The following is a 14,565-nucleotide window of genomic DNA, read 5'->3' as shown; positions in this document are numbered from 1 at the left end:
CAGCTTCATGTTATCTGAGGGTGCACTCCCTCCCATCTCCCAGGTTGTTGGAGATATTGAACAAAACCAGTCCTAGGATCAACTCCTGGGGCACTCCACTTGATAACAGCTGCCAACTAGACACCAAGCCATTGATTACTACCCTCTGAGCCTGATGATCCAGCCAATTTTCTAACCACCTTACCGTCCATTCATCCATCCTGTACTTCCTTAGCTTGCTTGCAAGAATATTGTGGGAGACCCTGTCAAAAGCTTTGGTAAAGTCAAGATATAACATGTCCACTGTTTTCCCTGCATCCACAGACCCAGTCATCTTATCATAGAAGGCAATCAGGTTGGCCAGGCATGGCTTTCCTTGGTGAATCCATGCTGACTGTTCTTAATTAACCTCTTTCTCCTTCAAATGCTTAGAGCGTGTGGAACTCTGCTGGAAAGTTTCTTCCTGGAACATAAAATAATTATGCAGCTGACCTTCTGATGTCTCAGCAGCCAACAGGTTTGGTCTCATCATAGTTTTGTTCTCAGGGTCCTAAATGCTCTGCTAACGATATGTTGAGACAAAATTATAGGTTATTTCAGCAGCTTGTAATTCTTGCTGTTTGTTACAGTGAATATATGTTGATGATGACACAAGTTAATTTTATATACATTGGGTGGCTAAATAATGAGACATTATTTCCATTGTACACAACATCTGGGGTTACAGTAAAATGTGTTAATTCTGTTATGTTGTCTTGTGTTAATCTTGATTCACTTGTTTCAGTATTATGGATCTTACAAGGTCAGTGCATCTTTTTTAAAACAATTACTTTGTGACTTGATCATCATATTGAACCTTTTTTTAGAAAAGGTACTGCTTCATTGTTGTGTTTTGTTCCTTGGAAAAATATCACCCTTTTGTTAGCAATGAAAAAAAAAAAACAGAGATCACATTTCTGTATTAATAAATGCATATGATATACAGATCTCTCTCAATTCAGTAGAAGCTTTAACATTTCTTTTAATTCAGTGTTGCTTTGTGTGGAGGAGGTCTTCAACAGTAAAGGAAAGCTAAAAACATATGCCTGGAAAAACAACAATTCCTTGCGTTCTTTTTGCCTGGCTAGTACCAAAAGAAAACATCCTCAGAGGGAAATAGAGTTGCAGAAAATAGCCTGGTATGAAAAGAAAACTGCACAACATGGAAACACGTGGGATAGAAAATTTCTTGTATTTTACTAGATTTAGACCTAAAGTTTCTAATGCACCCAGAAGCAGCTGCATGTTTTAAACAGAATCAGTATTGCACTGTTTTGGGCAATAAATGAACCATTCATCACATTTATTATTTTGGTGCATGAACTGATACAAATGCATACATTAATTCCTTTTTCTCATGATCTTCTACAGATTTAGGGTTACACACACCAATTTGCAGGGTTGTGCAAAGGTTTATACTGGTCTGAATATTGTTCCAGTTCTTTAAAGTCTAATGAATTATATTGACCCTATCTAAAGGGGGGCTCTTTAGGTTACACCTACTTTGTGTAATACTTGTTTACTTTCTTTTTCAGGAAGAAGTAGTACTTATATGGCAAAAGAAGTAGAATAAACACATAAGGTAGACACAGCTTAGTTTGCTCTATACAACCTAAAAAAGTTTGCTTGAGGGAAGCACCCTTCTGTTTCAGATAAAAGAGCTCATTCTCCAAAGCTAAGGGAAAAAGCTGTCTTCACCAAATAAAAGGTCTAATGACCCTTGTAAAGAGAGCCATATTGTGATGCTGTAACATGATTATAGAGTAACAGTCGCTTTGTTTTCTTGCCGTCGTTTCAGTAACAGGAAAATAAGGTGTTCTGTAATAAACTGCAGAACTTTTTTTGTAAAGGTTTATTGTCCTTCACATGATTCCGCAAAATAACCCTGGAGGTTATTCAGTAAAAGTGAAGTGATTTTTTTTATTTAAAATTGTCATATTGGCTGGGAGAATGGGGTAGGAAAAAATTGAAAGGAGATTGTTCCTTCGATGCCAAAATTTTTCTTTCTTAAAAATTATTGCTATGTGTTCCAGGTCAGAAAGGAATGAAGCATACTTCACAGTAAGAAAGCAGATTTGAGGCCAGATTCTGAGTGGTCCCTGCACAGAAGAAAGTGATGGAGTATGCCAGGATCCACCCTTCTTGTGTGGTCAGTCTTAGTGAGAGTGTCTCTGCTCCCATGCTTCAGGGGCTTAAAAAGACTGTTCTGATTAATTTAGAAGATGACCACGAAACATAAAATATAAAATTATACAGGATACTGAATGGTATGGAGAGTAGAAATCAAGAAATGTCTCTTAAACTGGTTGGACATAAGATTTTGTGTTGCCATATTTCAATCAAAAGAGATATTCATTCACATGGAGGCCTGTGGAACACATTGCCTGAAGATATCATTGCTGGCCACTGTCGCGAATAACCCGGCAGAGCTGGCAAGCCAAGCTCGGGGTCGCGGTCACAGTGGTACGGCCAGGTGGTGGCTATTGGCACGGACAGGTGGGAGTTTGGTGCGATGGAGTCTGAGGCACGAAGGCGTAACGGTTGCAAATAAAGTAGATTTATTGACTTACGCTTTGAAGGCGTAGGTATTGATGTCTTCAGTTACAGTTGTACAACACGAATACAACAGAGGGGGTCTGTTGGCCCAGTCCAAAGACCTACTCCCAGGGCTGGTCAACAGCTCATAAACTGGGATAAAACGAACAGGACGTAAACTGTAAGACACGGTCGTGACGCCAGTCCAGGATGGACAATCGGATGATCGATGAATGGATGCCGAGGTCGAAGAGCCAGTCGAGGTATAACGAGAATTCAAAGGGTGGTCCGAAATCGTAGTCGAGTTGAATGAGCCGAAAGTCGAATGCCAGTAGATCAGAACCGAAAAGCAAAGTCGAAACGAACCGAGAGGCAATCAAGGAGGAGACCAAAAGACCTAAGGGTCTAGCTAAAAGACAGTGCTGTGACAAGCAGTCACTGACTCTAGCTACGCGAGTCATCTCTGGTACAGTATCTGGCAAGCCAGTCTCTGCCACAGAGCTCCTGGGTCTCCCCCGAGGGAGGGGCTGACTAACTTTTTAAAGGAGTCCTGTGGCCAATCAGGCTGCTTGACTGAATGAATTTTCTAGAAGGGTGACCTCACTTCAGTTGTTCTCTGAGCATGCCCAGCTGCCAGCTGTCTGAGGCAACTGAGTCTGCACCAGAGAAAAACTAGGTCAGCCCTGATTGACAGGCCAAGAGGTCACACAAAGGACACCTGCAAGGCCCGTCACCATGGCGCATGCCTGGCAGCTTCTGTCTTGGCAGCATACTCAGAGCAAATTTCTCTGACAGCCACCAATTTAGCAAGATTACAAAAGGATGCCTATCTATATGCATGGCAGAAACAAGTCCAAATTATAATTAAAAAACTGTCAAAAATCAAGCGTTTTGGAAAGAAACCATCATGGCTCAGGTCATAATCTAACTTCCAGCTACTTAAGTAAGAAGGAGATGTTCTTGGGGTTAAGTTGTTCCCCAACTACTTGTCTAATTCAGAATTTCTTGTATCTTTTCTCTAAAGCAACTCTGAGACAGAAGTCTCGACTAAATGAATGTCTCTCATGATCCATTTAGGAAATGCCTTTGTCCCTGTGGCTTTTGGCTGGATTGGCAATGAGCTACATAAGCTTTCAACTGAGTAAAAGTAGCTTGAGTAGCACCTGACAGCTGCACACTGTCCTGTGGGAAATGACATGGTGATTACATTTGTGGAAAATATTGGTTTTGCTTTCTAAAAAATTGCTGTGCCTGTTAAAAAGTAAAATTCCTCAATTCTGTTCCCTCCTATCAACATTTATCAACAAGTTACTGTATAAAAAGAGCTAAAAGTACACTTAGGGCTAAGTGGGACTTATAGCCTGTAGGGGAAGTTACTGGCTCAGTTTGGGGAGAGCTTTTAGGTATACAGCTTAAAGACTTGCATTTTTGTTCTGATTAAGTACTGGAGGACTGGATGTGGTTGATAGGGGAGAGAAGGAGCCACAGGAGTGCTTGAGGGACATGTTAGGTTTTGAACCCTGCCAGGGGCAGGGGCACAAGGCATAAGCAAGCTGTGTCCAAGAGGGCTAGGGCCTGAGCCCTGAGTGGGCAACGGAGGTGGCCGGAAGCTGAGAGGGCCAGAACTTGAGACCAGAGCGGGATACGGAAGTGACCTGAGACCATCAAGAGGCTGAAACTGAAAAGGCCAGACCAGAGCCAATGAGTCTAGGCTACCAGTCTACAGCCAGAGTAACCTGTAGGGTAAGGTTAAGAAAGCTGAAACCTATAGAAAGGAGTAACTAGCAACTGAGTGATATCTGTAAGTCATGGCCATGACTGGAGTGAGGAAAGGAGGCCACAAATAGTCCTCAAGTTAACTGGTGCCCAGGGGTAAAGATGGTGCTAGGACTGCCTCACTTAGTGCTTCTGGGGAAGGACTGGGGTCAGCTGGGTCGGGAAAGTGCCCACTGGTCAAAGAAAAGATAAGGGCTCACTCTGCGACCTTGGGGCAGTCTCCCTATTTACAATCACATAATTCCATCAAGGCATGGCAGGAGAGTGGAAGGAGAGTGTACCTGAGGAGCCAGAGCATGGCAGGAGCCATGTGACCACCAGGGGATGTCACAACCACTTCTGAGGCTCGGTCCTGCGACAGTCTTGATCCTGTATCTGTCTGCATCACTCTTCATTTATGGCCAGTGGTGAGGAGGAGAAAATAGCATTGAAAAGTAGATGGGATAGAAGATGTTTTTGTGGTCATGTTGATTTGATAAGCATGCATCAAGTGTTTTGGAGACCTGCACAGTACCTGAAGACATGAATAAGAATTTTTTCTTTCAACAAAAGGAAGACGTTTCAAGAACATTTGGTTTTGTTGTGATCAACAACATCTAGAACACTTTATATTCCTATTATTTTAGAGCATTATGAGAGAAGCTGCTTTGATTGACTACTTTTTCGTTACCAGGAACAAGCCAGTCTTTCTATACCTCAACAACAGTACTCCATTTTCTCTCTCCTGTTGTTATTTTTTTCAATTTGTAAGTATATTGAGGCAAGGACTGTCTTTCACTCCATCCTTACAGTACAGTGCCTACCACCATGAGGTACCAGTCTAAGAACCTCTTGACACTTCTATAACTATAAATAATAAACTGTAAGAGTTGTGCTTTGTTTCCTCATGACTGAGGTTTGTTTTTCCAGGTGCAGCCACTCTCCATTTTAAACCATTGTGGTAGGGTAGGTGATGTGTTGTTGGGTGATTTGTAGTAATGTCAGGAGTGAAGCAACAGAACTTGCAGAAAACTAAGAACCTTTGCTAGTATGTATGTCTAGTGAAACAGATGCTAATTGTTTTGTGTGCATTATTCACAGATAATGAAAAGCAAAATTTTGACATAAAGTTAATTACAAAAATAAGAATGCATTAAAATAGCTAATTACTAACCATGTAAACTGACAAATGGCAGTTTCCTAGTTTCACAATTAATGAGCTGCATCTGAAAGCCTGAATTAAAACCCCATTCTAAAAAATTAAATCAAACCCCACAAAAATAACTTTGTAATAAGCACTCACAGCACTTATATATTTCATTTCATTCTTTTCCCCCATCATTAACGCTTCTTCACCCCACAAAAGTGAGTAGTTTTAATAAATCACCTATTTTGGTTGTTCGTTAAATCTCCTACTTCGTTTTCGTCTTTTTTGATATCACAGCAGGGCACTTCTCTCTGTGAGATCCAGTAAGCATAAGGAATATAAAGAGAATATGCACAGCACCCAAAACTTTCCCTTGGAGAGCTCTCACAGGCAAGTCAGGAAATGAACAATTAAAAAAAAAGACACAAACAAGGTTGAGTGTGGCACCTTGCAGACTAATTTAGAGAGGAATGAGCCTACAGTCTACTTCATCAGGCACTTTGAAACAGAAGTTAATGAAAATAAAAGGACCTAATTCCTCTTTCCTCCATATTAAAGTTACTTTATTTCAGGGGCTGTGCAATTCTCATTAAGAAGAACACAAGGTATGTCCTAAAGCTGATATGGGCAATTATCTTCCCTAAGTGTGTCACTATGTGCACTAATTGAGGACAAATAAAACAATTATTTCCAAGAAGAGTGAAAGCTCCCTATTGTATTTGTTATTTTAGACTCAAAGTCTGTTCTTGGCAGATAAAGGGGGAAAAGGTGACTTGGTTTTGCTGCTGTATTGTTTTAAGATAATATTCTTGATGACCTAATGAAAGCGATATGTGAAATGTGTCAAAGAGAATGCCTTGTTGCCAGTGCCCCCAGGGATTGTCTCTTTTCCTTCTTTCTTAGATTGGAGTAACAATACATCATCTTGTATTGTATGAGGGGTATGAAGGAAAGAAAGCAATATAGTATCTAAAAGTACTGATCACAAATGCCTTGTGATACAAATGTAATAAAGCTTTAATAGCACATACTTTTAATTATTAAAAGTGCATGAAGATTATTATCCTGTATCTTAATAACATTTATTTTCCAACAGTGTATCTGCCACTTAAGGCCATGGCATGTCTATGTATGGTCTAACACCAAGCAAAAAGAAGGTCAACTCACATCTTGATTGTTTAAAATGTGAAGAGACAGTTGTCATTTTGCTCAGGCAGCCCCTGGCATCACATTGGAAATGCACACATTAATGACCTACTTAACAGCTTGTAATCCCAATGCTTTTCTGTACAGTTGTAGGATTTCCTACGTCTTGTAGTGATTTTACTACTTGAGGAGATTTTGCCTCTGAGTAGCATCACCTGCTTTAAACCCCAATATTACTTCGTTTTCAAAACTTAAGTTGGTAAATAGAGATGTAATGGTAGGGAAAAAAAGATTGCACCGATAATTTCAGGGTAAGTAAGCTGAAAGAAAAGGAGCAAGCCAGATCTGGGCTTATTCTAACTTTCATCCATTTACAATGGCTGTTTTCCATAGCAGCAGGAAGTCAGTGATATAAGTGGAATTTCCTCCAGCAAGAGTAATAGGATAATAGAGGTCAACATCTGAAGATTTGAAACAACCTTAAGTGAGATCAAGGATTTGATTTACCAGGGGATTAGACTTGCTTTTTATTTTGCAGCTAGTATAAATCTTCATTACCTGATTCTAGAAATAGTGAAAAATTTGCCAGTAGAACTTTTGCCCTGACAATTCATTTTAGATTAACTGCTAACTGTTCTGTTTGGTCTGGCAGTTGCTGCATGTAATAAGTGTACACTTTATACAGCATTCTGAGACCTACGGTGAATGTGGTTATCCAAATACAACATATTACATAAATTATACCCTCAACGTATAAACTCCTTCCTTGTCTAAGAGTGGTTTAGCTAGCCTGGCAGCATAGAAGTTTAAAAGGTCATGTGTGCATCCTTGCATTGGTCACCCATATCACAGGTAGCAAAACAGGAGGGGAAGCAAACTGTACTGCTTTCACATTCCTACTAACACAGATGGCAGGAGGTAGAACAGAGACAAGGAGCTCGCCTTTGAGCAAACTACCAAGAAAAATAGCCAGGCCAGCCTACCAAGGAACATGCACTGTCTCACCGATGCACAGTTTACTCCCTCTTCAGAGTAGGAGGAGGATCATGACTCCACTCCTTGAACATTCCAGCAATACTCTTTTACTCTGAACTCATGGTGAGGCCAGTGCAGAGTCCACCACTAGTTGTTAGATATGGAGAATTGTAATGACCATGCTATTTCCACACATACAATGTTCAAAGCCATCTCTTCTCACCAATAAGTGGCCACGTCTACAAGAGATGTTTACTGCAGAGTAGACCAGCTCTGCAGTAAATGTCAGGCATCTACACATGGGGTTTCCTCAGACAATACAATGGATATTTGTCAGCAGTGTGCCCTTGTAGCCAAGAAGGGCATATTGGGCTGCCTTAGTAGGAGTCTTGCCAATAGATCAAGGGAAGTAATTATTTCACTCTATTCTGCACTGGTGAGGCTATATCTGGAATACTGTATCTGGTTTGGGGCTGCCCATTACAGAAAGGATCTGAACTTTAAAAAAAAAGTCAATGCAGGGGGTGTGTACACACACACACACACACACACACACACGTGTAATAAGTATATATATATATATACACACACACACCCTGCATTGACTTTCTTTTTAAAGTTTTCTTTATAAAATTCTATATTCTACATTTGCATATTAATAAGATGCAATAAATTCCAGTACTTCTCTCACCAGAGTTTACTGCTTCCAGCTGTATTCTTTTCAAGTACACCAGGGACTGCAGCATGTTGAACCAGGTCAGAGCAGCCCCAGCTGGCAGAGGGCCCCAGGGGTCAGCCTGCCAGCCCAGGCCTGTGCCTCCCAGCTCGATGACCTACAGAGGGGCAGGCAGCTCCCGCACTTAAGCACCCTCATGCCCCAGCTAAATGGGGCAGCATCTACACATGCATTACTATGGAGTAAAAAACTCTAATACATATATCAGAGATATGCCGATATATCAGTCCAATATTGGATCGGTATTGATATAAAAAATGTTCTATATCAAGGGTGGAGCTGGAGCCAGGGCCAAAGCTGGGGCCAGAGCTGGGGCTGCATGGGGCTTTTCGTGCCAGGGACTTGGCTCGAAGCAGGCTCTGGCACTGCTGGGAGGAGGCTGCAGCCACCCAAAATTTCACCACAGCTCCGTTCCCAGCCCCATGCTGCCACAGCCCTGGCTTTTCCCGGCACTTGGGTGGAGGCAGGGCATTTAGCCAGGGCTGTGCTGGGTGGCAGCGCAGGGCTGATAGCAGAGCTGTCGCCAAATTTGGGATGGCTGCAGCCTCCTCCCAGTGCTGCTGGAGCCCACTCTGAGCCCAGCCCCCTGCAAGAAAAGCCCCATGCAGCACCAGGTTCAGCTCCAGCTCCAGCCTGCACCTCCTGCCCATCCTGTGCCATGCAGATCCAGGAGCACACGCTCCCCCACCCCTACCTTCCCAGGTTGCAAGTAGTGGTGGGAGCTGCTCCCACACCATGAACCGCACCTTTGTCCTGTGCTTCCCATGCCCCAACTGGGCAGCACCTGCCCCTGCCTCCTCCCTCACCACAGGGGGCATTGATCTATGCCCCCACAGCCCTTCCCTCCCTGCCCTTCCACCACTATGGACTTACTACCTGATAGCAGCTGTATCAGATATCAGGTCGTTATTGGCCGATATGCTTCCTTAAAAATCAGCTATCGGTATCAGCGCCGGGGTGTGTGTGTGTGTGTGTGTCTGTGTCTGTGTCTGTGTGTGTGTGTGTGAGAGAGAGAGAGAGAGAGAGAGAGAGAGAGAGAGAGAGGTTTTCAAGTGATCTGCAAACCTGGGGGTCACAATCAACTGGAAGATGAATATGAACAAACAGTGTGGTGAGGTTGCCAGCAGGGCAAATAGAACTCTGTTGTGTATCAGCTGATGTGTAGCCAATAGATCCAAGGAGGTACTCCTCCCTCTCTATTTGGTATTGGTGAGGCCTCAGCTGGAGTCCTGTGTCCAGTTCTGGGCACTGCACTTCAAGAAGGATGTGGATAAACTCAAGAGGGTACAAAGAAGGACAATGCGTATGGTCAAGGGCATGGAGGAGAGACTCAGGGAACCGGGCCTGTTCAGTCTCAGTAAGAGAAGGCTGAGAGGCGACTTGATCGTTACCTACAAGTACACCAGGGATGAGCACCGAGAACTAGGGGAGAAACTGTTCAGGAAGGCACCTTAAGGGAGGATGAGGACTATGGGGCATAAACTAATAGAGGGTCAATTCAGGCTAGACATAAAAAAACCCTTTTTCTCTGTAAGAGTCACCTGAATCTGGACCACACTCCCAGCTGAGGTGGTGCAGTCACCCTCCTTGGAGGTGTTCAAGATAAAGCTGAACAGACACTTTGTTGAGCTTGTCTAAGCCCAATAAATTCCTGTCTGTGGCAGGGAACTGGACTTGATGATCTTACAAGTCCCGTCTGGTTCTATGATTCTAAGAAACCTACCGAACAAGGCTCACTTTTATGAGGTAAATTGGATTCCCTCTTTAGATAGAATGACTGTCATTATTGTTCCTTCCAGGACACTCTTTTGTAAAATGCTTTTGGTTTTCCAACCCCTTCCTCTGCCCACACTTCATAGTCTCATCAACTGGAATGCCACTGCCTGCTAGGGGTTTATACAGCCCCTAGGATGGCAGTCCTCTGATGCTTGAGGACACTAGATGCTAGAGCAGCATGAAATTATTTATAAATAATAAATACATTCACAGGAAATGCATTACTTAAGGCTTTATATAACTTTGTACTATACTTGGAGCCCCATTCTCAAAGAAGAACAGAAAAGTATTTTTGAAAATTTGAAAAAACACAATCATTTTTTAATTTAGGAGAGAAAATGTTGGGGGGGGGTAATAAAAAAAAGAAAGAAATCCCAGTTACCCTGTAGTCCACTGAGGGACCTGTACTTTAGAACAAGATGTTGGCTGGGAAACTTTGCAGCTGATTGTCTCCGCTTACACATGGAGGTGCTGATGTTGCAAAGGAAACATAGCAAACAATGTGCAATCTAGGAGGATATGATCTGACCACGTCAGCAAGCATTCAAGGCAAGAGAAAAGCCCTTTAAAACATGCGCATACTGAACAGCACACAGAATTCAGAAAAAAGTGCATAATCTCATTCACCATTTGCTTTATTTTGTTATTCAGTGTTTGCTAAGTGTACAACTTATTCATTCATAAGGAGTAAATAAGATTTTATTTATAACCTGTCAATTATCTTCAGCATCCCTCTACTAAAAGCAATTAGAACAAATTATTGTTCCCTCAGTCCATGTCTTGTAAAGTGACAACCTCATAGGCTCATTATTTTTAGACCCTTTAAATAGGTGTCTGCCTTGGGTTTTTTTGCATAATTTATTACCTGTTTCTAGCAGGACAGACACCATTTTCAAAGATTTATTCCCATAGGGCATAAGAGGCTTTATTTTTCAAACATCAGTGCAATAAATAAATAAAATCATTCCCACTATAATCATATAGCCATCTGTACATGGTAGAGCCCACTGTCTCCTGATGCATGTCACAAACATAGGTCTTGAGAGCAACTATAGGGGGCACCCTCTGAGTGGCTTCACAGCTCATTTCCAGATATGGCAGGTAAACTGGGTGTCCACAAGAATGTGCCTTCATGATGGTGCCAGGGATGCAGTATAGATGTGCCCCCAGTTTCTCTGTTCTTCTGTCTATAAGCTGGGCATAACACTTCTTTCCATACTAGAGGCATTGTGAGGACTAACTCTTCAATGCTTATTCTTAAATATTTGGTGAATGGAACAGAATAAAAATGCTGCATGTATTAATACTAAAGACATGAGTTAAGGATCTTGATTTTTGCATCTTCTCCAAGACATAATGCCTTAAGTAACATAATTCTCCCCAACATCATGCTGGGGCATTGGATTAAGATTTGTTCAGAAAGGAAAATGCCGCCTACTAAGTCACCAACTTCACTTTGCCAAAGAAAACCCAAATATTTTAGTGTCTCCCCAGTACAGATCAGTCCTGGTGATGCATAACTTAAATATTTGAAAGTTCATAGCCTCAGACCATATAGCTGAAACACATGTTACTATCAGCAATCATCATCACACATTACATTATAAATATAGTACAGCTTGTTAGGCCATGAAAGGTTGTTACCTTTGTGACATTCTCTCTGTTTCTTTTAAATCTGGTTAAAATAGACAAAGGTTTAATCTTTGACTTTATGATATTTAACTGAAACTATAAACTGAATCTAATATCTGATGATTAACCTGTTCGTAGCAGGCAAAATAGGAGGTACTGCAAGGGCTAATCCATAAAAATAAAAAGCAGATTCAGAATAAGCAAACTTCAGAATTACTGGAGAAGCTGGAACTGGGATAGAAAGGATAGAAAGAAGACAGATGACTGAGGGTACATACAGCCATTTGTAGCAGCCTGCACACTCCTGGCTGTAGCCTGCAGATTGGAAGGGACTACAGCCCATCTGTGGGCAGTAAAGTCGGATTGCAGGCTGCCTTGGAGGACTGAGCAGCTGATGCAGATTAGTAGCTGGCCACAGGAAACTAAAGGCTCCTAGGGAAGGGGGCTTGGGATCAAGCTGATAGAGTAAGGGAATTTGGCTGGTGACTGCAATACCTCTCCCAGGGTCTGGCAAAAGAGCCAGGCCTGCAAGGAGACCAGGAGAGGGAGCTCACCTGAGAGAGAAAAGGAAGAGTGTGCTGCCATGCTAAGAAAGCAGCACAGTCAGCAGCACCTTCTTGGGGCCTGGGAAGGGACTCTGGGACTGCAAGTCACCCCTTTATGAACTGTGTTTAAGAACTATATCATATTTAAAGACTCAGTGAGCTAAGCAATAACCCTGAACTCACTACACTGTTACGTTTAAAACAAGCTAAGCAGGATTTGGTTGATCTAAATGGCCAAGCATGCAGATGTTCAGAGGCATTCATTCAGGTAAAAAAATGACATGCCCAATCTAAATTTAATTCACCTGAGTAGGTGCACTAACTTAGATCAGGACTGTGTTAACCCTTTCCTAGATCGGGACAACCCAATCTCAAATACCTGCATGTGTTCACAGCACAGTCTGAGGGCTGGGAAAGCCCAACTGCTTGCCTCAGGCCCAGGGCTGTGCTAATACTTCCCTCCCCTGAACATAAACCCCAAGTGGGCTACTTTTAGTCCCCTGGCCCTTTCCTCATCCTGACCATCACTCCACCCCCCTGCAATCCCAAACTCTCTCTGGACCTATCCACCCCTCCTCTTACCCTGACTTGTTTACACTGGCTTTGTCCCACAGCTCCTAGAAATGGCAAATGCCTGTATGCAGCTCCTAGGAATAGTGAACTGCCACATGTTCCCACTCCCTGTCTAGGTGTAGGCAACTTAAAGTACTTTAAGCCACCTATACCTAGACTAGCTGTGGTGAATGCTTGTTTTCACCTTAAGTGATCTTCTTTTCACCTTAAGTGATCTTCACGAGTAGAATAAGGAAGGGGTCTAAATAAATGAAAGGTCTGCAAATAAAGCAAATAGGAATAGTGCAAAAACCCAAAGTAGATCTAAATCAGAAAAAAATTACCAACTGGGATCATATTTCAATGGACTAGAAGACTCATAATTGCTAGTAACATTATCTGACATGGAAAAAAAGGGTTTCAGAAAAGTTATTAGATTGAGTTTGGTGAAAAGAAATTTTCTTTCATAATCCCTACTGCACTGCGAATTTCAGGGGCCAGACTGTCAGCTAGAGGAAAATATCACCACTTCATTGACTCAGTCAAGCTGTGACAATTTACACAAGTGAAGGATCTGGCTCCAGGTGTCTATGAATGTTTATGGTGTCCAAGCTACCCTTCATTTGATGCATGGGATAATAGACAGCATTGGCAAATGACCTTTTATAACCAGAAGCTATGCAATGGAAAGCAGCAAAGCGCATAAAGGAAAGTACCTTTACTTTCTGTGTCTTCCAGTTTTGTCATTACTAAGAGGCTTTCAAGTGCAATTACAGTATTTTGCACTTGGCAAGAAAATACCTTTGGGCAGGTGTAAGAAACCTTGGAAGAGTCAGAAAAAATGTGGCCAGGAAAGGAAATGAATTCAGTCCAGAAAATAAATCAGGACAAGGACATCAAGCAGCAGACACAGGGCTGAACCAGAAAGCATACTATTAGGGAAACAGAAAAAGGATGCAGAAGAAAGATGGGATTGTGAAAAGGAAGTGTATGCTCAAAGGGAGTAATTAGGAAATCTTGGATACAGAAAGGAAATAGAGCAAAACTAAGCTGAACTCTCTCTCTCTCACTTTTTAGCCATAGGAGCAATTGCAAGCTGTTCCAAAAAAGAGAGAGTTAAACCTAAACAAATATTTCTGGAATCTCAGCTTCAAGTGAGGATTTTTTAATTTTATTCACTGCCACTAGTCTAGGAGATTTAATAACAGAGATGCTAGACTCAACTAGTTTGTTGCTTATTACCCTATGCTTGCAGGTGCTGCTACAATACTAAATAAATGCAATTCTCCCATATGATGAACTATAGCAATAATCCTCAAGGATTTAGAGGGAGCTTTCTTTTAAATTAGAAAAATAACTTCAGCATTGGAAAAGCAGGTTTTCTTTCCAAGCAGTAAATTTTGAAATAGAGGAATCTTCTTTTGAGTATTTTTATGATGTACTAAAAGTTATAATTTTATACTGTTATTTAAACAAAAATTAGTGACAATTCAGGCTATGCCAGGATAACAAACCAGATCTTAAATTCAAGTCTGAGTTTTACCAGATGGGTCTTTGAAGCTATGAGTTGAATTGGTTTTAATACAATGAGAATTAAACAGAAACCTCACTTTCAATTCAGAATTTGTCAAAACTCAAAGCTTTCCGTATATATTCAAAATAAAGTTGGTATGCACAGGAATAATAAAACAATCATAGGATTATGGAATCACAGAAAAATGGAAAAATATTGTACTATTTCCGATAAT

The 14,565-nt window shown here is 41.7% G+C and overlaps 1 long non-coding RNA gene across 1 annotated transcript; it reads left to right on the top strand.

The window, feature by feature from the left end:
• Positions 1 to 2,007: 2,007 nt before the first annotated feature.
• Positions 2,008 to 5,866, top strand: LOC109309549. Its single transcript, XR_002100955.1, has 2 exons — positions 2,008 to 2,167; positions 5,753 to 5,866. It is a non-coding gene; the product is annotated as an uncharacterized LOC109309549 (long non-coding RNA).
• Positions 5,867 to 14,565: the final 8,699 nt, after the last annotated feature.

This window comes from Crocodylus porosus, unplaced genomic scaffold (assembly GCF_001723895.1).
Source record: "Crocodylus porosus isolate Cpor-Errol unplaced genomic scaffold, CroPor_comp1, whole genome shotgun sequence".
Taxonomy (NCBI): Eukaryota; Metazoa; Chordata; order Crocodylia; family Crocodylidae; genus Crocodylus; species Crocodylus porosus.
This window is presented reverse-complemented; position numbering and strand designations above follow the sequence as displayed.